This window comes from Schistocerca piceifrons, chromosome 2 (genome assembly GCF_021461385.2).
Source record: "Schistocerca piceifrons isolate TAMUIC-IGC-003096 chromosome 2, iqSchPice1.1, whole genome shotgun sequence".
Classification (NCBI taxonomy): Eukaryota; Metazoa; Arthropoda; class Insecta; order Orthoptera; family Acrididae; genus Schistocerca; species Schistocerca piceifrons.
In genome coordinates, this window is record NC_060139.1 from 215,438,345 (window position 1) to 215,464,256 (window position 25,912).

Consider the following 25,912-nt stretch of genomic DNA (forward strand, 5'->3'; position numbering starts at 1 on the left):
CCATTTTGTTTCCAATGGTCCAAATAACATAAGCGAGGTACAATTCCTAAAGAGTCTTATGTACTTCGCTTACATCAACTCAGTTTTGATTACAGACGATCCGGCTGACCTGTGCCATACCGCGCGTGGAGGTCTACATCGAAATTTTGTTTCGTTCCAACGGCACTTCCGCCTTTGCCCTTCGACATTTCCGGTCGAAAAAATTACAGTTTGTAGAGGAAATATCAATAAACATTTTGAACAATTTGACATTGATATCTATATCACATCCGAGAAAAAAATTCTCAAAGAACATGGTTTTATCGGGCCAAAGCTAGTAAACCTCCCACTAAGAACAGACAGCAGTAGGTCATTCTCCGCAGCACTGAGAGTGGCTGCGGCATGCAGTCCCAGTGGGGCACAGTTAAGTGGCGACTGCCCCAGACTTCGGTGCTGGGGCTGCTACTGTTTCTTATTTATGTAAATGATATGCCTTATAGTATTAGAGGTGATTCTAAAATATTTCTGTTTGCTGATGACATCTGCTTGGTAGTGAAGGATGTTGTGCGCAATGTTGACACAGTTCAAGACGTAAGTTCATGTCTTGTAGAAAACAAATCGATGTTAAATCACAGTAAGACTCAGTTTTTATAATTCCGAACTCACAACAGAAACTGACATTTTGATTACACACAACGGGCACATAATTAGTGAAACTAAACAGTTCAAATTCCGAAGCGTTCAGATGGACAGTAAGATGTCGTGGAAACCCCAAGTTCAGGATCTTGTTCAAAAGCTAAATACTGCTTTATTTACCGTTACGACACTATCTGTAATAAGTGATTGTTCAAGACGAAAAGTAGTCTACTCTGTTTATTTTCATTCGCTTATGACGTATGGTATTATTTTTTGGGAGTCCTCTTCTGATTCAAAAAGGGTTTTTCGGCTCAGAAACGGGCGGTTCGAGCAATATGTGATATAAGTTCGCGAACCTCCTGCCGCCTCCTGTTCAGTAGCATGGTAATTCTGACATTGGCCTCTCGATACACATTTTCTTAATGTCGGTTGTTGTTAACGATATCAGCTTACTCTCAAGACGAACAGTCTGTTGGCTTCTGTCTCAGATTCTTCCGCCGACGTTTCTTTGACGATTTTTCTGACGTTTCACCAGCACAAGTGGCTGGTATTGTCCAAGCTTTACCCTCCACTGCTCTGTTCTACTGAGGAACTGGAAATTTTTGTTAAATAATCTAACAATTGTGTTACGTTGTTGATTATGTTTATTTAAACTTACGGCTTGTCGTCTCATAGGATTCATATACATTTCATTTTATCTATTGTTACTCTTCGTTACACTCATTTTATCTACTATTACTCTTCGTTCCATGACCATGGAGACGTGCTCCTCAGTTTCGTCCTACAGAACAAGACTTATATTTTAAAAAAAGAGAAAAAAACTCTCCAGATTGCTAAATGAAATTTCTTTATTTTTTATTGTATTTCAGCACATGCCACCATTAGATATCAAAAAACTTTGAACTTGCGAAACAAGGTTCAGTGTAATTATTAAGTACAGATTTTAATGTTGACACTGAACCTTGCTTCACAAGTTCAAAGTTTTGTGATATACAGGGTGTTTATGAATGACTATTGGGGTTTTAACATTTTATAAAAATGGCTCTGAGCACTATGGGACTTAACAGCTGTGGTCATCAGTCCCTTAGAACTTAAAACTACTTAAACCTAACTAACCTAAGGACATCACACACATCCATGCCCGAGGCAGGATTCTAACCTGCGACCGTAGCAGTCGCGCGGTTCCGGACTGCGCGCCTAGAACCGTAACGCTTTATAATATTTATTACATTAAACTTACAGTTACAAATGATATGTAAAATGAAAGAGCAACTCAAACAGTTTTACCAAGAACCTCAGAAATGTTCAATGTGAGCACCATTTGTCACACGGCACACATCAAGTCTATAGCCGAGTTCTTCCCAAACGCTGATAAGTGTACCTTCAGTGATTGTAGCAACAGCTGCTTCAATCCGGTTTCTTAATTCAGGAAGGTCTGCTGGTAGCGGAGGCACGTACACACGATCCTTGATGAAGCCCCAAAGGCAAAAATCGTGTGGCGTTAGGTCGGGTGAACGTGGAGGCCATGCAAAGCAAGCCCTTGTCATTGGGCCCCTTGCGGCCTATCCATCGTTTGGGTACATGTGTAAATAGACTTGATGTGTGCCGTGTGACAAATGGTGCTCACATTGAACATTTATAAGGTTCTTGGTAAAACTGTTTGAGTTGCTCTTTCATTTAACATATCATTTATAACTGTAAGTTTAATGTAATAAATATTATAAAGCGTTAAAACCCCGATATTCATTTATAAACACCCTCTATAATGGTGGCAGATGCTGAAATGTCGTAATAAATAAAGAGGTTTCATTTATTGATTTAGACTGTTTTATTCATATAACTTTGCCTTAGACTGCATTGAAGTTGAAACTAAACTCGCAATCAGGCTGTGAACACCACACGGCATGTGGCATCAAATAATGCGTTATGGAGGTGGGGTATCACGTATCGACACTAGCCGAGGGGCGTCTTAAAGTTAGCAACAGAATTGCAGGTTTCCATCAGACGCCAGCAGCAGTCACGCGGGATCAGGTGGACCCAATGGAGCACGCCAGCTGAGCCATGCCTTCAGTGGCTGTGGACTATGAGCGCCTTGTGCCGCCACGATACAGGATGGCCAGCGGTAACCATACAGCCCACTCGTACTCGAAGCCTGTTCGCTAAGTGAAGCTATGCAGATACTGCCTAGTTGCGGCTCCAGCACCTTCGTTCGCGCTTGAGTTCAGAGAGCCACGTCCTTGTTGCTACTGTATCAGTTGGACTTTAGTTCATGTTGCATTATTTGTAATGAGGCTTCGTAGGCTTGAAGAAATACAAGTAAATCTGCTGTTTACTGTGTTAACTTGTTGGCTAATCATTTCTACTCCTGTACAGCTTTCATGCGACGACAGCAGCCGCACGCATCTGTAGCCCACCTCTCCTTTCTGTTGTGTTTGAAGGGATAAACAGCAGGTGGCACATGGGGTCAGCACACCGCTTTCCCAACCATTGTCGACTTTTCAGGCCTTGGAGACGGTACTTTTCATTCAAGTAGCTCCTCAGTTGACATCACGAAGTTGACTGCACCCCTTTCCAATACAACTACAAGCAAAACTCCCTGGCAGTTCCGGGAACTGAACCTGGGTCCTTCGCATGAGAATCAGAAGCCTTGGGCACTTGACTACGGAAGCGTTCCACGATTAAATGATCCTCAATTTTTTATTGTAATGTGATCGATTTATAGATGACTATCCCCTTTTTCAAAAGTACCTGGCACTCATAAAGCCTGAATAAAATAAAACTGACGCTGCAAATATTTATAGTAACGCTGATGTGGGATTACTAACGAACATAAGAGAAAAGGCCATCTGAAAACAGGGCTGTGTTCGATTTATCAAACTGTGATATATACGTAGCAGCTCTGTGTGAGGGATAAGGGCAATAGCGTTTTCAGTGTTCAGTGTGTGAGGATTATTAGAGTATGCCGCGCGGGACTAGCCGAGCGGTCTAGGGCGCTGCAGCCATGGACAATGCGACTACTCCCGGCGGAGGTTCGAGTCCTTCCTCACGTATGGGTGAGTGTGTTTGTCCTTAGGATAATTTAGGTTAAGTAGTGCGTAAGCTTAGGGACTGATGACCTTAGCGGTTAAGTCCCATAAGATTTCACACAGAGTTGAACATTTTTATTGGAGTGCACCTGACCCTTCGATTTGCTCCACAGGTAAATATCGTGAGACCAGGCGGATGCCAGGAGACTCCATTGTCTCTCCTGATTGTCCTCTACTGATAGAACACCTCGAGCACTCTTGGCAAGGTTCTCAGCACGGTGAGTACTGTTGGCCCGTCTTACTAAAAATCTGAGACCTGATACTCAAGGAAGGCAGGATTCGCTTACGATTGTGGACAGGGTCCGAATCAGTTACTATTGGCTTGCTTATGTAATTTCTCACATTTATTTAAAGACAATAAAAACTTAAACAGCCTACTTACACAGCCCCCTTGCTCCCCACAAAAATTTTACAAATTGTTTTGGGCAGTGGCCAATACAGATTTGAAAAAAAATTTCATAATTACAATAATAGAGATATCAAATGCACACACTTATTGATACACTGTTGGTCAAAAGCAAAGATTTTCTCACAGTCCATAAAGACAAAAAAATGGTTCAAATGGCTCTGAGCACTATGGGACTTAACATCTATGGTCATCAGTCCCCTAGAACTTAGAACTACTTAAACCTAACTAACCTAAGGACATCACACACATCCATGCCCGAGGCAGGATTCGAACCTGCGACCGTAGCAGTCGCGCGGCTCCGGACTGAGCGCCTAGAACCGCTAGACCACCGCGGCCGGCCCATAAAGACAGTCCTGATCATTCATCACAGTAGTAATTGCAGTTTTTTTTCTCAAAGTCTGAGCAGTAAAAGAAAATGCATACGGAAGAAGTGGATTTCCATGCAGTCTTGAAGAAGTAGTGTTGTCCTTCCAATGGAAAGACAATGCTGACTCTTGACATGCAGACAGGTAATCGGCCACAACAGAGCAAACCCACAGCAGAGTCAGTCGAAGTTTTGAAGAATATTGGTAGGTAGGTCATCACAGAGCAGACCCACTGTAATCCTGGTAGAGAGTATGGTATTGGTGGGCCATCAAAGATGCAGCCCCACTGCAGTCCTTGTAGAGACGACCAGCAGCCATCTGTTGCGACTGTGCAGGTGCACAATCACCATCGAAGAGTCTTGCAGACAATATAGCAAGTCCATAAACCACCACCTGTGCACTCAAAAAGTTTCTGCCATTGTCCTTAGAACCAGCAATGCCAACCAGCCACAGACTGCACACAGCACAGCCAGTGATTTTCATACAGGACGCTACGCTTGACAAGAGCAATTATTTTCTTGGGAATAACAAAAATTTGCAATGCGCTCCATACTTTTGTTCTGATCATGATGTCGAAGGAGTTTTCAGAGTGTACAAACAACGTGTAAGGCGGCTACTGTTATTCATATCAATGTTCAGCTATTATCCTCAAGGTGGTTGGGTTGTTTGGGGGAAGAGACCAAACAGCGAGGTCATCGGTCTCATCGGATTAGGGAAGGATGGGGAAGGAAGTCGGCCATGATCTTTCAAAGGAACCATCCCAGCATTTGCCTGGAGCGATTTAGGGAAATCACGATTCTCAAGGTGTTTATCTGTTGAATGCAAGAGTGATCCTCCCTGAATCCTTCTTGTTCTCTTCTTATTTTCTTGTCTACATATGCTTTTATCCCGTTTAGGATTATTCGCGAGAGGATCTTGCTTGGGACTCACAGCAGGGTGATGCCTCTCCAATTATCACAAACCGATAGGTCTCCTTTCTTGGAGAGCTTGATGAGTGTTGTGGATTGGCAAGAGCACCAACCCACTATGAGAGGAAGCCGAAAGGCACGCGTTTTAGCTCACGCAGTCTGGCGTGAGGTCTGGAACGGGTCAAGGAAATGAGACTAACAAAAAACGTACGTAGCTGCTGGAATACTTAACTGTAATCCATAATTGGTGAACATCGCTCTTGACGGTACATGTTTTACAGTATCAGTAGTAACTGGTAATGGCGCCTTGCTAGGTCGTAGCAAATGACGTAGCTGAAGGCTATGCTAACTATCGTCTCGGCAAATGAGAGCGCATTTTGTCAGTGAACCATCGCTAGCAAAGTCGGTTGTACAACTGGGGCGAGTGCTAGGAAGTCTCTCTAGACCTGCCGTGTGGCGGCGCTCGGTCTGCAATCACTGATAGTGGCGACACGCGGGTCCGACGTATACTAACGGACCGCGGCCGATTTAAAGGCTACCACGTAGCAAGTGTGGTGTCTGGCGGTGACACCACAATGAGCCTGCCTCTGCTCCAATCCTTCGGTATTTTATCATTCATCTGTATCGCTGCAGAGGAAAGGGTAGGTAAATACGGAAACGTGCAGTGTTAGCACGTCGTGGCGCCACGGACAAAGAGTCGGGCAGCGGCTGCCCGATGGTGAACGGACGCTGAGACGTGGGCAGGGCGCGACCGACCGACGTCGTCCTTGCGGCTGGCTGAGTTACGGCCACTGGCGGCGCAGCGCCAAATGCCAGCCGTGCCGAGCCCCACCTACCTCACAGCTTTCGCACGTCAGTTACCACTCTTTGTGGTCCTGCGCTGCAGCTAGTCGGCGCGTGAAACCCGCGCAGCACGTCCCCGTTTTATTATGCGACGATGATGCGACCAGGGAAAACTGGGGATGTTAAATTCAGCTGTACTTCAAGTCTTGATAAACAGCCCAAATTCTGATATACAGGGTGTTTCAGAAGGGACTTCACAACTTTAAAAATTCATATAAATTTACTGAAAGAAGATATAGAGCCGGGTTTAGTGTTATTTTGTAAGGAAACACATCAAGTTTTTTCTATCTTAAACTAAAGATGTTGAATGTGGTTTCCGTTGGTTATCCTGCATACGTCCTATCGGAAGTCATTTTCTTCCCAAACTCGCTGTAGCATTGCAGCCGTAACTTGCCCAGTGGCGGCGTAAATTCTTGCTCTAGGTTCAGGTAGAGAAGCCGGCACAGGAGGTACAAACACGATATCCTTGATGAGTCCCCATAAAAAATAAAAATTAAATCTGTTGGTGTCAGGTCTGGGGAATGTGGGGGCCATGCAATTGGCGCATCACGGCCAATCACTGAGAAAATCCCGGACGTCAGCCAGGAAATGGGGTGGTGCACCATCTTGCATGACGTAAACATTTCGTTATAGGTCATCCTCATCGGTATGTGGTATCAAAAACTGTTGTAACACATCCAGGAACACTATCCCATTCATGGTCTTCTCAGGGAAAAAAAAGGGACATACACTTTGTTCTTGCTCAGTACACAAAAAGCGTTCAGTTTAGGGCTACCACGAACATGTTGCAATATTTGATGTGGATTTTCACTGCCCCAAATCCTACAGTCATGTGTGTTAACCCTGTCACTTACGTGAAAAGTCGACTCGTCAGAAAAGATGATTTTGTCCAAGAAATGTTCATCCTCCTGTAATCGATTTAACATATCAGCACAGAAGTTCTTGCGAGCAATTTTATCAGTGGCTTCTATTGTTTATACGATCGTCAGTCTGTACAGTTTCAGATGCAAACGGTTTCTCAACACATTCCAAACAGTTGTATGTGGGATTTGTAGTTCGGGAAAGTTGAACATTCTTATTATCGATGAATTTATTTCCTTCTCTCACCATCTTCTGTGATGCACATAAAAGCAGACGAACCATTTCCTTCTCGTAACCTTGACAGTTTCCCCTTAAATTTTACTATCGTTGTCGCGCTTGTTAAAGTTTTTTAATATTTCTGTTGCTTTATAACCGAATCCGAATTCCTTTTGTGATGCTGATTAGTGCCCTTCTAACGACTGACACATAGGCATTTTTAAAATCTTCAAAAGTAATCACATATTTCAAGTTTTTGATTTTATCACCTATTTCAAGTTTATAATTTTTCCTTTCTATTCTGCTCTACAGAACACCTCTTCCCTTCCCGAATACTACTTGATACTCTCGTCATTGTGGGTGAAGCATTGCTTCACTTTTCTTCACAAGTGCGTCAGCAGAAACTAATAGGTTACCGGCGAGAGGGAGATTCCTCTATAATTGTTAAGATCTGTTGTTTTTTTCTTTTTTATGTAGTGGAAGTAGGAATGCCAAGATCTATTCTAATGGTATTTGTTTGTTGTACAGATTTCATTTATGGTTGAACATGAAATAATGTCGTTGCTATAACGTTCCCAGAATTCAAGAACTATATTGTCATCTCATGATGCTGTGCTATTTTTAAGTCATTTTATGATTTATCTGCTTCCTTCTATTGTTGGTAACTTTGAGTCTGATCGTATTTGAATTATTTTGTCAAAATACAAATTCTTGTTGAGCTATACAAACATAGTCTCCAACTGGAGAGTCATGTGACACTATTAATTGTTTGTGTAATTGTAATTTATAAATTAGTATTTCCATGACAGTTGCAAATAATATTTTGTTGTAAACAATATTTTTATTAGTGACTAATTTCGAATTTCTTATTCATTGTCAAAATTTTTCTTCTATCGGTACTGATGTCAGATACTTTTCTTTTCTGTTGCTGCCTGTCATTATTTTCGTTTGGTGGCGTCAATTTCAGTTTCGAGTTTTATTATTATAATTATTATTATATTCGGATATTGCTTTTTAAGAGAGGGTTTGAACTTGAGTAGTCGTAATTTTTGCTTGTTCCATCGTCCGTCCGACCTGTATTTGTAATATAATAGTAATTATGTAGAATAAATAAAAACAATGACAGCACAATGACAGAGGACGCCATACAAATATAACATGTGCAGAGTCTAGCATGGTAAGATGTGCCATCGCTGAATCCTTGTACGGATACTTGAAAATGGTCTAAGGCCGAAATTGTACACTAGTGCAGCTGTAGCCAGTTACGTGCAGTAGCGGTAGCGTCAATGTGTGCCAGACTTTGCATCCAAATATGTGGGGTTCGGTGCCCGATCACTGCTAGAATTTTTATCTGTCACTAATCGCTTCATTCGTCTTCGGCAATGTTAGTTACAGTGAAAAGTGCCGAGTAACACATTGGTCCGGAATCCACGTTAAACTGCAGGTATCCTTACTATAAGCCAGTTCGAAAGTGCGTACCATCTCCAGTACGATAGTACCCAGTATGTACTGAAGGTCATTTGGGAAAGTTTGTTCCCAGGCATTCCTAGATCTTCCTCTACTTCTGAATCCGTCCGTTCGTTTCCACAACAGTGCTGATTTGGAGATTCTTCCATCTTTCATCCAAGCCTCAGTCTCCTCTCAGCAACGATTTCGTGCAGTCTGCATAGACCACTTCTTCTCATCACTTCATCATCTGGAACGTGATCGCGATAACTGACCTTCACAATTCGTCTCAAGCATCACTGGTGAAATACAGTGAGCTTGTGTGCTGATTTTGGTGACATTTTCGAGATATCACATGCGTGTACAGCCATTGGCAGGGCAATGCGGGAGTACAGCAGAATCTTCGGAGACATATAGTCTAATTGGGCTATGTATGTATCGTATTCGTTGCAAGACTATTCAACTAGAATGTTGACTATATACAATAAATAATAATATAAATAATAAATATAATCACGACTGCACAATCTTCGTGGACATACTTATACAGTGTAATTGTCGTAGTATCGCATTCGTCGCAAGACTATTCAACTAGAAAGTAATCCAAATATAATCACGAGTGATGATGTAGCTTTTTTAACAGGTCGTTAATTATTGACTCGCTGGATAATACCACAAAGTAAATCACAGAACTAAAGAAACAAGCAGTCAAAATGGGTCTGAAAACATCATTTGAAAAAACACTGTTCATGACAAATATCTGTGATGACACCAAAAATTTTAAAATTCATAAAAAGGCAATATGTAAAATTAATTATTTTAATTGCTTAACGGAATGGATAACATGCAGTACAGAAGAAAAGATACCAATAGTAAATAGAATACGAAAAATGGGAAGAAAATTCCATGTGACAGAAAATAACAAAAAACACCTTTGTCCTGGACCACAAAGCTAAGACACTCCCAAACAGTGGTGAGACCTGGAACACTGAATGCAGAAGAAACACTTAAACTAACAAGATTTTGGGAGACTGAAAAACTAAAGCAAGTTGAAAGAAGAATTGTAAGGAAAGTACTGGGACCTAAAAGTAATAGTAATGGCGAAATAAATTAAAAATCAGAGAGCTCTGTTTGAAAATGGAAAAGCTAGCTGATATAGCGAGGAAAGAACGACTGCAATCCTATGAAGACTTATACTTAATGGATAGTAACACTAACCAAGAAGATCTTCAAATTGCTAAACAGTCGCCGGCCGCTGGTGGCCGAGCGGTTCTGGCGCTACAGTCTGGAACCGCGCGACTGCTACGGTCGCAGGTTCGAATCCTGCCTCGGGCATGGATGTGTGTGTTGTCCTTAAGTTAGTTAGGTTTAAGTAGTTCTAAGTTCTAGGGGACTTATGACCTCAGCAGTTGAGTCCCATAGTGCTCAGAGCCATTTGAACCATTTTGCTAAACAGTCGGAGAGCCATATCCACATGATTCTCTGAAATTGAGAAAGACACAGGGAGTAGATTTGACATAACAGGTAACAGAAAACTTTTTAGAGAAGTAAACAAAAGGTAGGATTTCAAGAAAGAAAGAGGTCAGCAAATGGAATGAAATGGACGCAGAACGAAAAGGAACGACACTCTCGATGGATGAAGCAAGTCTGCGAATAGAGAGAACTAAACACAAAGAAGCAACACCAAAGTTGATTTTCCGTACTATCTAAAAGGGTTATGCGAATGAATAAGTAAAACGTAACAGTGGAGGAGGAGGAGATCAGTGTTTAACGTCCCGTCGACAAAGAGGTCATTAGAGACGGAGCACAAGCTCGGATTAGGGAAGGATGGGGAAGGAAATCGGCCGTCTCGTTCCAAAGGAACCATCCCGGCATTTGCCTGAAGTGATTTAGGGAAATCACGGAAAACCTAAATGAGGACGCTCGGACGCGTGTTCGAACCGTCGTCCTCTCGAATGCGAGCCCACATAAAACAGAACACATGAACCACCGACACAAGGAAAAAGAATAGCTTTCATAGGAACAAGTGATTTCGAATGGAACCCCCAAATTAATACGAAAATAATGAGAATTTCTTTCCTTTGAGGCGACTGTAGTAGTGACAGATTCTCACGCTAGGTGCACAGATCACGCACTGCTTTGAAACTCCTTACCAGCTGTTATTCATGTGGAAGCGACAGTTTGTCCCGAGTGTTTGTTCTTGTAAATACTGTTTCACTTTTTGGCTATTCGGCAGTTTTGCACTTAACATAACAACTCGCCATCATCAATTTCTGTCTGGAATGTCATTACCGTTCAGCAGCGGCATGTAAAATGTTTATGGTGTGCCACACCATAACTCGAAACCTTGTTTTTCTCGGGAAATGCTAATACAAACTTATCTATCCAGTTCGACCAGCATCTTTACGTCTCCTAGCACCCCTCACCGAATTTCCAAAGCTCTTCAAAGACCACAGTTAATTGGCCTTATTGCATTCAGATGTTAAATGAATTGTGTGGCGATAGAGGATTGACAGAAAAATTCATACATTCCACTTGGATATCATTTTTCTTTAATTTATTTGTATTCGTTTCGTAATATATTAGACATATTTATTTGAATGTCTGTCATTTGACAAATTCAGCATTTATCTGTTTCTGGATGGCGTGCAGGGGTAAAAATTTCTTTAAAAAGATGTCATTTTCCCCTTCGACTGTTAAATTATTTATTTATAAAGTCCACGACTGCAATTTTCAAATGCTGACATGTGCAAAAGAATGGAATTTTCGTAATGTAGTACTTGAAATGGCAAAAACGCCTAAGTTCTATCTTGGACCTTATAAATTAATAATTTTAACAGTCGAAGGCGACGATAGTGTCTTCTAGAAAAAAAAAAATTCAGCATTATTTCTACTCTATCCCTCAGTTAATCATGCTTTTGACCATTTATGCTGTGCGCCTTTGCTGCACGCTTCACGTTCGCCGGATGCCTAAAGTAATAACAGGAAGTACGCCGAGAAATAATTACGAAAACGTAAAATATTTCTATAACTGGTTTTGACTACTATTTTCATGAGTTATGACTGCAATTATTATTGATTCGATGAACCCTCTGACAGGCACTTAAAGTGTGTTTGCAGAATATCCATGTAGATGTATTAGAGTGACTTTACCCTGATGAACTGAAATCAGTGTATGTATCATCTTTTATAATCAGTCCATTCTACTATGTCCCAAAGAATGCGTTCCGTGTCTGGTGAGATGTTTGCGACATTCCTTGTGGCGGGGTAATGGTACTTTCCCTAGATTCCTGTATCCCTACGCCAACAGGTGAAGTGGCAGGTTTCTTTACTACTAAAGGCACAAGTGATGAAGTCACAGATTCCATACTCGGAAAGGCGCAGCTGGTGACGTAAAGGACGATAGATCTCCGCGAGCCGGCCTGAGTGGCCGAGCGGTTAAAGGCGCTACAGTCTGGAACCGCACGACCGCTACGGTCGCAGGTTCGAATCCTGCCTCGGGCATGGATGTGTGTGATGTCCTTAGGTTAGTTAGGTTTAAGTAGTTCTAAGTTCTAGGGGACTTATGACCACAGCAGTTGAGTCCCATAGTGCTCAGAGCCATTTTTTTTTTTTATCTCCGCGAACCGTATTGCAACTTACCCATCACCTCATCGACGCATTTTCAGATGGACGTAATTTACACACCACCATCTTCACTCTTTGTGAGCAGTACTGTGGTGACTCGGGTTACGGATAAGCAAGACAAACCTGCCCGCATTTCCGAGGGCATTTTCCATAGACGGAAAGAGACATATGTCATAAGTGTTGCATTTATAAATAAATAAAGCTCTAGCCGCAAGGATGGTTTTTAATTTCTGTAATTCATAATCGATTTCGGGACTACCTGCCCCGTCTTCAGAGGTACCTTGTCACATATATCTAATCGATTAAAGGTACATATCCTTTTTTGGGCTACTAGCTGGCTGTCATAACAGATAAGCAATACGTGCAAGACTCACGGCCACAATACCACACAAAATGACACCCCAGCAGTTGGCAGAAGAATGATTCAGTGTATGCGTGTAAACTGTGTGTATTGAGCTCAGACCGCCATTCCGCAATCCGTATATATCGCATAGTTTCCCTTTTTTACTTCAGACGAGTTTGTGGATGGTATTCAAACGGAAACATGGCCGGTTTCCCTCTTCGTCCTTGTTCGGCTGAATAGCTGATCTGCCTCTAATGACCTTGACATTAAAACTGTAGCGTTAAATTCACGATAAATTTCAAACATACCTTAGGGTGTTCAATGCATGTAATATATTTTGTTCATCTGACGGTAATTTAATCCTCTAATCGTCGTTATCGAGGTGACGCAGTGGTTAGTACGCTGGACTCGCGTCCGGGAGGACGATGGTTCAAACCCGCGACCGGCTATCCTGATTTAGGTTTACCGTGATTTCCCTAAATCGCTTCAGGTAAATGCCGGGATGATTCCTGTGAAAGGCCACGGCTGACTTCCTTCCCCATCCTTCCCTAATCCTAAGAGACCGATGACATCGCTGTTTGATCCCCTCACCCCAAATTAACCAACCAACAAACGTGCTGTAGTTATTTTTGTGATGCTGTTTAACTTGAAAATAAACAACTTCCCTCGAAGAATCAGATAAAATTACGAAGAAGCAAACAGTCTTGGTTGAAGAGGTGTAATTATCATTTATTTATCAATGACGCTGCTTCAAGCCTCTTCAGATTTGCTGATTATTAGATGGTGTTAGGCACAGTGTTTTGTTGGAACCTTTTGTATGCTCGGTATCCCATATATCTAACACCATCTAATATTCAGCGAATCTGACGATACCTGAATCAGGTGAAACACGTCATTGGTAAATGAATAATAATTACATCTCTGCAACCAAGACTGTTTCTTCATCGTATATTGTGGTTGCTGTACTATCCCTGCCGTGTGTTGGAAAATGTTTTATGTTGCAATTATCTGACTTATTACAGTCTAGTAGTCTTGCGAAAGCACATCGGGTAAGACTGCCCCTTTGTTTGTGAAACTGAAGAGCAATTGCGGCGCCGTCGCTAAGCACCACAGTCGAACTCCAGGTGGTAAATGTACCCTCTCAGAGGTCTGTTGGTACACCGTAGCAAAGAGAGTGCTGGTGTGAAAAACGCTCTGCACACAACTGACAAGCAGCTCTCCCATTACACCGATCTTCGCCGTACAATAACATTATGTCGGCGTATTTCACAAGAGCGTTGTTCACCAAGGTCAACAGGAATGCACTTAAAATGAAATGTACGTGCAGCTTGCATTCTGTACTGTAGTGAAAGTTTACTACTGTACAGCAGTGCGGTATGAACAAAGGTCACAGGCACAACAGCAGACGCAGACCTCTCTGGGCAGACCATGAACTCAACTGAACGGCGTGTAAACAAACCCGTATTGGGCATGGGACATCAAGTGACCGGTGAAAAATCAAATGGCTCTGAGCGATATGAGACTTAACATCTGAGGTCATCAGTCCCCTAGAACTTAGAACTACTTAAATCTAACCAACCTAAGGACATCACACACATCCATGCCCGAGGCAGGATTCGAACCTGCGACCGTAGCAGTCACGCGGTTCCGGACTGAAGCGCCTGGAACCGCTCGGCCACCGTGGCAGGCTAAGTGACCGGTGAATGAGGTACGTAATATCCTAGTCTGTGGCGCGCGGAAATCGGGAGATCTGAACGTGTGTTGTGGTATTTTGCGTGTAGCGGAAAAACTGTACGCTTCCGGACATGAGCCGCCCCCCCCCCCCCCCCCAACAAGTCTTCAAAGTCGGTAAGGGAATTTAGTCACACACTCTATATGGATTATTTTATTCGAATTAGTCTACACTATCAACTCCTAAAAAGCCCTCTAGATTCGTCTATAAATAATAAGACGACGGCGTTTGTGACTGTTCCTTAACAGTTCCGGGCTGCGAATTCTTAAGGCTCAAATGTATGGTGAACATATATATCGACATCTTGTTGACAATCACCTGCCTGTCACAATTCCGTAACCTTTCTATTGAACCAGGAGGAAGTTCACAAAAAATGAATGCAAGTAGTTTACAAAAGCATGCGATTGCCCAATATCGTATTACTAAGGAATTCTGTTCGCCTTTTCGAAAGTTTCAGCGTTTTCAACCCACACTTGAAGAGTGGTATGCAGATGTCGGAAACCTGGTTCCCAAGCCCTCGACACCGTGACCCACTTCCGGCAATGGAGAGAACCAGCTCTCCGTTGTTCAGTGTAACGGAAGCTATTTTCGACTGAAATTGTGGTGATGTTGTTGCGGTGTAGTCTCCCGCACAGAAATTTCTCCACCCGTTAGAAACAGAGACCGCACCGAAGGATCCACGTAGCTTACGATCCTACTTCCGAGGTCCACTCCCCGAATTGCCTTGGGCTCCGAAGAAACGTCAACACATTCCATCTTCGTACAAGTGTCGCTCAGCATAACTGTCACGAACTCAGCTCCTCCCTCTAGCCAAATCCGTATTTCCATTTATCTAAAATTATCCAAGATGGTTTCACTAAAACAATGTCGTATTTCTTCCAAAGATTCCCTATTTAAGTTCCCTGAGTATCTCTGCTACACTTTCCTATCGACTGTATAACCTTTCTTACACCATTACCCCCGGGTGCAATCAGGCATTGACTACTACTACCCCCCCCCCCCCTCAATCCTGCTGTGAGTTGCACTCCCCCCCCCCCCCCTCCTCCTCCTCCATATCATTACCAACTTTAAACCTAAATAAACTGTAGAATGAAATACTATTCTTGAACACTTTTTTTTAATGATGAAAGATGAATCATATTTTGTTTGTGTGTGTGTGTGTGTGTGTTTTACCGGGAAGGGGGGGGGGGGGGGGGGTACAATGAATGACGAAGGAAGTCGTGGTGCGTTGCAGTGCTATAGTGCTATCCACAACTCCTTCTCAGATAAGAAACAGTGACGACAGACAATTGTCACAAAACAACTTCCCTTGCATTAACCCTCTCCACCGCTGCACTTTCTTGACATGTGCACTACAACCCTATTTAAAATCAACCAAGTTAAAATATGTGCACTATACTTGTGCTCGTAAATCACTTCATTGCTGCAATACATGCATCTGAGCTGGCAGAAATTGGAAGACTTCAGGCTGTTAATGCTCTAATAATAATAATAATAATAACTGTGTACAGCACTACAGTAGCCCTTATATAGTAACTGCAGTGACGTGCTGTCATTTCATTCATTTATCTTTTCGAAGCGAATAATGAAGCAATTTCTGGAGTACTGTAGGTACTATCTGCAACTGGGAGAAGACATTTTCTTGATATATTTAGAATTAGTTACACATATCTCACTTTTATCATCGCTGATGTACGGCACAAAGCACAATATAGGGTGGACTATGTGAGGAACCTGTAACCTCCACCGCATTACTGCTACTTACTGAGAAAAAGTGATTATTGATAACTTGTACAGTCAATATCAGAGTCTTACAGAACTGTAATAATAATAGTAGTTATCTTTTGGAAGTAATATAGTTTCGTGACTGAAACAGAATCGAATCGTTTTGTTTTTGCCGTCAGCAAACTTCATTTTACCCCCCAGGTGGTAATTACTCACACGTTGGGCGCCACTGGACTGTGTCGTCCTATTATGGTATTAGTAATGAATCTTTGAATTCCTTACATGTATGTTGTCATGCCTACTTGATAAGGTATCCAAACGCTGGACCGTAAAATTGATAGCATTAATGTCTCGTATGCGATTTCTTTTACTGATGTTCAGCACGTGCGATTGCTGTCCTGTGTGGTCAGCGCCCATGCCGAAGTGGATACATCGGTTTCATCAGCGCACAGAAGTTAAGCTCGTCGGGCGTGGCCAGTACTTGGATGTGCGACCGTCCGAGTACGCCATGCACAACTGACATTTTCCATTTGCTTTTACGGCAGAGGGGACAGGAGGATTGGTGGCATAAAGTTCCTGATCACCAGTCTTTATGCCAATAAGCTGGATTAAATTCCAGACGTCTCCGCAGGATCTCATGAAATGGTGATCCGTCCGTCGGAAAGGGACGTTAAACTCGGCGGTCCCCATGGTGCTATTCTATAGTAGTAGGCTATGTGCCGGCACCTGGTTTCAGCTCTCCCTTCTTTCATCATTTCCAACAGGAACATGACACTCACCCCGTTTACTTGTGACTCCTAGAAACGGATTTCGTAAACCGATTTCCCAATACCGCTTCTGGGTGGTCATGTTAACACTTCAAAATCGATTCTGGAAATCCGCTTCTAGTTGCCGGATTTCCAATTTCGCTATCGATTTTCGTATATGTAAACGCAACCGGTTTTGAAGCGCGCTTGGTTTTGTCAAGTTACGCCTTGTTTTCAGAAAATTAGTTTAATACGGACTTATTGTGCAGTGAAAGAGAAGCAGAAATATTACAATGAGCACTGTAATTTTTAAACGAAGAGAAATAACGATTGTGTTGACTGATTCATCAACCGGAGCAGCTGCTTTCCAAAGGCCATATTTAATTGGGCTAGTAAATCCGCTTCAGACGTTAACATTTAAACACGACAGCAGAAACCGGTTTCCAAAATCGGTTTTCGTGTTTCGGAAGATGTGTCGCGTGTATACGAAGTGACTGCACTGCACTCGCTCCCATTACAGTCACCTACTGTTAACAGATGCACTTACGCACACAGTTCATGCTTTCGCGAAGGGAAAGTGCCTGCGGGCGCGAAGGATGGAGAAAACCTTTCCAATTAGGCGGCTGAACCTGCTCTTTCCGACATCTGCATAACACTCTTCAACTGTGGGGGGAAAAACGCTGAAACGTTCGAAAGGCAAGTAGAGTTCCTTATTAATAGCACTTTGCACAATCTCACGCTTTTGTAATCTACCTACATTCATTTTTTGTGAACTTCCTCACGCGTTATATGATTTCGTGATGTCAAGGGAGCCTATCTCATGGTAATACTCCACAATCATGTTTGGATAGCATTTTTTTACATTTAAGTTACGCAAGGAAGATTGAAAGCAGTTTAATATTTATGTTGCTCTACAGACTCTGTCTTGTAAACAATTATAAGAAATATTTTTGGTCGATGTAGTGCTTTATGAGCTCTAAGCTCTTGAATACGTATATTTTAACGCCTGTCATAAAATGATTCAAAATAATTTTGTAATCAATGTCCATGTTACTCGTATTTTGAAAGAAACTACATAAAAATGCAAACTGAACGTCGTTTCCATTAAAAGGAAACAAGGTGTCTGATTTTAACAGCAAAGCCAAAGCCAAGGGGGTTGACTGAGAAGCGAGCTACCAAATAGCGGGACGCTCGATGCGTTAGTCTCAATGAGAAGCCGAAAAACCTCCAACCAGATCAGACTGGATTCCAGGTTTTGTAATAAGAGGTTTCTGTACCAAACACGTTTCTGAGAAAGTGAGCGCAGCAAATGATACGTGCTGACCTCCAGAGCACCTGGTTGTAAATTTTCTGAGAGTTATTGGAGACCTTGATTCGCCGAAAACGACCTTGATCGGTTATTTTTAATGCAACTACGAAATGGCTTTATTATGATGCAACAGAGTTATAAAGGCTCTCACTTTATGGAAACAAGGTAATTACATACCACCATCTATGGAAGCGAGCGCTTTTGTCGACAGGGAGTTTGATTAATTGAGTTTTTTAAATAATATAAGCGTTCCAGTTTGAGAAACGGTAGCAAACTGCTGTGGTGGGCTTATTTGTTATTATCATCGGAATTTAAAGAAGCTATTTATCTTGACAGCTTGTGGTCCAATACCAGAGACATGTCTGTAAGCAGTACCAGGATATGTTCGCTGTGACCTCATCGTGCTCTGTCGATCTAAAATGATTACTGCTGATTTAGGATTAAGCTAACTACATGACTGATACATGCAGATACATTTAAAATTTTCATACTGTTCGGTGAAAACACGTTCAGAACCTGAAGTACGAGTCTGTTACACACTTTTAAACAATAACAGTGTTCGCAAATTAACGTGACGAAGCTGCTGAGTATCGAGTGGAACTTTTGCATATACGCACTACTTGAGTTGAATATCACGAAACGGATCTTACAGTTATTCCTCTGGCCTTCGTAGACACCGATACCTGTGAAATAGATGATGGAGTACTGTGGCGATTTTAGCGAGTGTGCCCGTGTGTGTACGACTATCTTAAATTTGGTGAGATTAATTATGGTGACTTCTTACACCATTCAGAATAACATCAAGTGGCAAAAGTAAATCGTAATTACACTTTAGAAAACGTTATCTAGTGGACAATCTTCGCAGAACATTAGTTTCCATTACTTCTCTTTTGGTAAACACATCATTTGTGGCAGAATGCAAACATCAAATACGATTGAAATAAAGTATTTACTCCTGTGATATATCAAGATGACCACTTAAATTTCCCCTCTGATGTCGTAAAGGAAGTTGTTGCATACTTTATTTAGAAGTTTGCATGTAGAACATACACCGTAGCTAAACAGTGCGCAGTTCACGCCTGAAAAAAAAAAAAAAAAAAGTAAATAAAACCAGTTAATGATTGTAAATTTTAGACATAGCTGCTGTGCAATTAAAGTGACATCTAAAACAGATCAATTTGTTATTCAAATTTATTCTCGGTGACCATCCTCGGATGACAATGTCTACTATGTACAAGTCTTTAACATAATGCAGCGCTTCACCAACCGTAAATTGTTCAAAGAAATTCAGCCTTCAATTGCAAGGTAAAATTTTTAGTTTACCTATGTTTCGATGCCAATAATGGTATCTTCATCAGAACCTATAAATTAACCCCTACGGACACATATTACACATTGTTCTGAAGAAGATACCATTATTGGCATCGAAACCTAGATAAAATTAAAATTTTACCTTGCGACTGTCTGCCTACGATGTGATGGCAGCACTTACGAAGTAAGGTACGAGTCAACTGCATAAAATAACTGACAGTTAATTGATGCTTTTTATATTACTTCATCAACACTGCCTTCTCATTATGGACATTTTGTTCTGGTAGAACTGAACATCAAGAGTAAATGAAAAAAACAGCGACCTGAGCAGTTTCAAGATGGCTTGTAGCCCTAAACGATTAGTTCATTAGGTGGAATTGATGTTGATATAATGTCCTTCTCGTTAAAGGACATCGTGTACAATAAAATATTTCCGAACGTGACGTAGTTGATACAAAACTAAAAGGTCCAAGCTCTTCCACAGTTCGTGCTGTTATGAAGTTTGCGCGTGGTCCTTCAGAAGCATTACCTGTTTCAATTCACAAAGAGTTTCTCTTCCGGGAATTACAGGCAGACAATGGTGTAACAGCGAAATCAGAAAGCTGTCTACCTTCTGGACAAATTACAAGACGAGCATCTCTACTGATAAACCTATTTTTCCCTTACAGCATGCACAAACTCGGAGCTCTGTATATTCACGGTAACAGCTGGGGCCTAGGACGATGTTTGAATCTTGTTAGGGAATGATATGCATCAATCAAGAGTGGCGATCAAGATACCGTTCCCTGCAAGGAAACTTCCATTTCATCGAGAAACGATGGACCGGAGATAATGCCACCCCCCCCCCTCCAATGTTTACATGACCGAGTATGCGAAGCTACTGTCCCAACAATGTAACGTTTTTGGTTAACTCATTCCCCGCAATTTTTTGGAATATTTTTCGTACTATACCATGACACATACCATTTTTCAGTAACTACAGGTGCCTGTAAGAAAGTAACTGTTTTCGATTGGAAAAAGTCATTATTGTTTTACTACCGTGGATGAGAAAGAAGAAAGTACTCGCATTAGCGCAATACAGCAAAATACTCGTCCATAAATCTTATTTCGGTATCTTGAGTCTTTAGTGAAATACCAGATGTCTCACGACGTTAAAGTCTCCCCTACGAGTCGTCAGGTGCCCTTTCTGTGATTTTTTGTGAAATATTTTTAATTTCTTTTTTCATGACGTGTTGTGGAAATCAGCATCACACAAAAGATTTCACGCGAGCCGTATATGAACGGTATACGTTGTTGTCAGTCCCATTACCAACAAAATGTTGAAAACTCCATTTTATGATTAGATTAGATAGAATCTCTTGCGACAGAACTCCAGCGATATTTACGAAAACAACGATATACGAAGAATATTTACAGTCCCACATATAAAATAGAACCATATACCAATTTCAGGCAATCTCTACACATCTCCAAACGCTACAGAATTCACTTTCTCGCATCGATTTTGTATCCTTTCCCCACCCCTCCCTTTCATTTTTTTCCAAGTCGTCCACTTAGCTTCCATTAGTTAGTCGATTCGGTTTATCTCTACGACTGGGACAAAAAAGAAAAAAAAAAGGCGCCGTTGTTCCATAGACCATCCATTCGACTGATTCAGTTTCATTCTCATTAGATTCATAACTATATCTTCCACTCCAGTCCGCTCCAAGATCAGTTTATTAGTTTCCTGTCTCTCTCATAGCCACTCAAACATCTCTCCGTGCCACTGCACACCGTTCACATCTCGAATGGTTTTCCCATTAAAAGTCCTTATCAAAAACTGGTAACACACACATACTCACCTGATAATAGGTGTCTTGAAAATAAATAAGGCGCCTCATCCGGATGGAATCTCGGTTCGTTTTCACAGAGAGTACTCTACTGCATTGGCCCCTTACTTAGCTTGTATTTATTGCGAATCTCTCGCTCAGCGCGAAGCCCCAAGCGACTAGAAAAATTCTGAGACAACTCAGTATATAAGAAGTGTAAAAGAAAGCCGCGCAAAATTAGAGATGCATATCCTCAAAATCGGTTTGCTGCACAACTCTTGAACATATTCTCAATTCAGATATAATAAATTTCCGTGAGACGTAAGGGCGTCTGTTCATACATCAACACGGATTTAGAAAGCAACACTCGTGCGAAACTCAGCCTGCCCCATTCTCATATAATATCCTTTGAACATGCATGAAGGGCAACATACAGACTCCATATTCCTAGATTTCCGTAAAGCGTCTGATGCGGTGCCCCACTGCAGACTGTTAACGAAGGTACGAGAATATGGAATAGGTATCCAGATATGTGAGTGGCTCGCAGGCTTCTTGAGTAACAGAACCCATTATTTTGGCCTCAACGGCGAGTGTTCGTCAGAGACAAGAGTATAGTCAGGAGTGCCGCAGTGAAGCGTATAGGACCGTCGTTACTTTCTATATACGTACATAAATAACCTGGCGAACAGTGTGGGCAGTAATGTGCGGTAGTCTGCTGAAGATGTTGAAGATGTAGTGTACGGTAAAGTGTCGTCGTGACCATAGGAAGATACAAGATGAATGAGACAAAATTGCTAGTTGGTGTGATGAATCTTTCAACACGTGTTAATGCGGATGATTAGCAAAAACATATCCGCATAGAGCATTACAGCATTAGCACTATGCTGCTTGACACAGTCATGTCGATTAAATATCTGGGCCTGACGTTGCAAAGTTATATAAATGGAACGAACCCGTAAGGGCCATAGTAGGAAAAAATCGGTTTATTGGACGAATTTTGAGGTGGTGTCGTCCATCCGTAAAGGAGACCGCGTATAGAAAACTAGTGCTCGAGTGTTTGAGATGCCACCAGGTTGGATTACAGGAAAACATCGAAGTACTTTAGAAACGGACTACTAGATTTGTTATCTGTAGGTTCGGTCAACACGCGAGTATTACGGAGATGCTATGCGAGCTGTCTGGAGGGAAGACGATGTATGGGTAGTCGTTTTTCCCTCACTCCATTTGCAAGCGGAATAGGAGAGGAAGTCACTGTAAAAAGAAAAAAGAAAAAAAAAAAAGAGTAGTGATACAAGACACCCTCCGCCACTCACCATACGGGGTGTGTAGATAATCACAAAGAAGACTGACACCGGTCGCAGTACCGAACCTTGTGGAACACCTGTGTGATTTCTATCACTAAAATCCAAATTACGACAGCATAGCCTGTTCTTTAAGTACAGACGTTTCGCATGTAAATCCGTGTTCTACATCTACATGGTTACTCTGCAATTCACACTTAGTGCCTGGCAGAGGGTTCATCGAACCATTTTCATACTACTTCTCCACCATTCCACTCTCTGATGGCGCGTGGGAAAAAGGAACACATAAATCTTTCCTTTCGAGCTCTGATTCCTTTTATTTTATTATGATTGTCATTTCTCCCTACGTAAGTGGATGTCAACAAAATATTTTCGCATTCGGAAGAGAAAGTTTGTGATTGAAATTTCGTAAATAGATCTCGCCGCAAAGAAAACTGCCTTTGTTTCAGTGACTGTCACCCCAATTCGCGTATCATATCAGTGACACACTCACCCGTATTGCGCGATAACACGAAACGGGCTGCCCTTCTTTGCACATTTTCGATGTCCTCCGTCAATCCTACCTGGTAAGGATCCCATACCGCCCAGCAATATTCCAGCAGAGGACGGACAAGTGTAATGTAGCTTGTCTCTTTAGTGGGCTTGTCGCATCTTTAAGTGTTCTGCCAACAAAGCGCAGTCTTTGTTTCGCCCTCCCCACAATATTATCTATATGGTCTTTCCAATTTAAGTTGCTCGTAATTGTATTTCGTAGATATTTAGCCGAATTGACAGCCGTTAGATTTGTGCGATTCATCGTATACCCCAAATTTATCGAATTTCTTTTAGTACCCATGTGGATGACCTCGCACTTTTCTTTGTTTAGTGCCAATTGCCACTTTTCGCACCATACAGAAATTCTCTGTAGATCATTTTGTAATTGGAATTGATCATCTTATGATTTTACTAGACGGTAAATTACAGCATCATCTGCAAACAATCTGAGGGGGCTGCTCAGATTATCACTTAGATCATTTATGTAAATCAGGAACAGCATACGGCCTACGACACTACCTTGCGGAACGCCAGATATCACCTCTGTTTTACCCGATGATTTACCGTCTATCACTACGAACTGTGACCTCTCTGAAAGGTAATCACGAATCGGGTCACACAACTGAGACGATACTCCATATGCACGCAATTTGATTAATAGTCGCTTGTGAGGAACTTAGCGCGGCCTTCTGGAAATCTAGGAATATTGAATCGATCTGAGATCCCTTGTGTTGTTAGTCCACCCAGTTTAGCCATGAGTCATTACAGTCCACTCAGTAGCTTCACTTACCGCACTTAGCGCGGCGCTGTTTACGTCCTCTCAGAGGCGTGCCTGACGTCGAGAGGCATCGCCGCAGCAGGTAGTTGGCGATGAGAGGTGAAGGCGTGGGGATCGCAGACCTCGGGAGAGGAAAGCGCTGGCGAACAGACGGCCCGGATTTACGGCTGAGTCGCGATCCTCCTGGTGAAAGCTGCTGCCGGCCTGCCCAGCTGCGGATAGAGGGGACTCAAAAACCCGCGCCACCGCCCGCACCCGCAGTGGCAGCCGTCCGCAGCAGGAAGTCCTCTCGCCTAGCCTCCAGGGGATCAGGTTCCACAATGAAACCACTGACGGAGAAGCGGCTCAGCGGTTCACACTCGTGTTGACAATGGTCGTTTCCCATTTTTTTTCTTCCTCATTGACTGATAGTGCCAAGTCTCTAAGCTCTTATTAGGGAGTAGTGGATTCAACTATCCTGACAAGGTTTCCCTACAATTTATGAAACGTCCCCTTAGAAAAATTATAAATGACTGTGCTTAAACTGACACACAATATTTTTAGCGCAACGCAATCTGACTTTCAAAAACCCCTACAAAAGAATGGCCCTGACTAACAATAACCTATACCTTTCATGACTCACTTACCTCACAAAAATCTTCGTTACTCGAACTGCTGCAATACAGCGAGCGCCACTACTGCCAGCTAAATAAAAGATTCTAACTACTGAAGGCACTAACTACTGATAGGCATAGTTAGCAAGTGAAAGATTTTGATAAAGAACAAACAATGTTTTTACCTTAATAGTGTTTAAAAGTCATAATGTATATATACAGGGTGTTACAAAAAGGTACGGCCAAACTTTCAGGAAACATTCCTCACACACAAATAAAGAAAAGATGTTATGTGGACATGTGTCCGGAAACGCTTAATTTCCATGTTAGAGCTCCATTTTGTTTCGTCCACCTACGCTCAATGGAACACGTTATCATGATTTCATACGGGATACTCTACCTGTGGTGCTAGAACATGTGCCTTTACAAGTACGACACAACATGTGGTTCATGCACGATGGAGCTCCTGCACATTTCAGTCGAAGTGTTCGCACGCTTCTCAACAACAGATTCGGTGACCGATGGATTGGTAGAGGCGGATCAATTCCATGGCCTCCACGCTCTCCTGACCTCAACCCTCTTGACTTTCATTTATGGGGGCATTTGAAAGCTCTTGTCTACGCAACCCCGGTACCAAATGTAGCGACTCTTCGTGCTCGTATTGTGGACGGCTGTGATACAATACGCCATTCTCCAGGGCTGCATCAGCGCATCAGGGATTCCATGTGACGGAGGGTGGATGCATGTATCCTCGCTAACGGAGGACATTTTGAACATTTCCTGTAACAAAGTGTTTGAAGTCACGCTGGTATGTTCTGTTGCTGTGTGTTTCCATTCCATGATTAATGTGATTTGAAGAGAAGTAATAAAATGAGCTCTGACATGGAAAGTAAGCGTTTCCGGACACATGTCCACATAACATATTTTCTTTCTTTGTGTGTGAGGAATGTTTCCTGAAAGTTTGGCCGTACCTTTTTGTAACACCCTATATATATATATATATATATATATATATATATATATATATATATATATATAATCAGTTCATGACAGCCAGTCTTGCAAATTTACTTTCTCTGATGGACACACGTCCAGATCATCCGCTCTCAAAACTCCGCCATCTCTCCCCACATCCTCCATTGCTGGCGGCTCACCTCCAACTGCGCAGCGCTACGCGCTGTTCACATCCAGCTGCCCAACACTACAATAGCAAACAACAATGCAAACCAGCCACATACTGCACACATCACAGCCAGTGATTTTCATACAGAGCGCTACGTGGCGCTACCAATAAAAAAACCTAAACAGCCCCATGCTCCCCACAAAAAATTTTACAAATTGTTTTGGGCAGTGGCC

General features: G+C 42.2%; 1 protein-coding gene and 1 non-coding gene across 3 annotated transcripts in view; both read left to right on the top strand.

The window, feature by feature from the left end:
- LOC124776330 overlaps positions 1–25,912 on the top strand; it is a 319,804-nt gene that overhangs the window by 65,626 nt on the left and 228,266 nt on the right. The gene's annotated exons all lie outside the window — the stretch shown is intronic.
- Positions 12,170–12,253, top strand: Trnas-gga. The gene is given in 2 exon segments: positions 12,170–12,209; positions 12,219–12,253. It is a non-coding gene; the product is annotated as a tRNA-Ser (tRNA).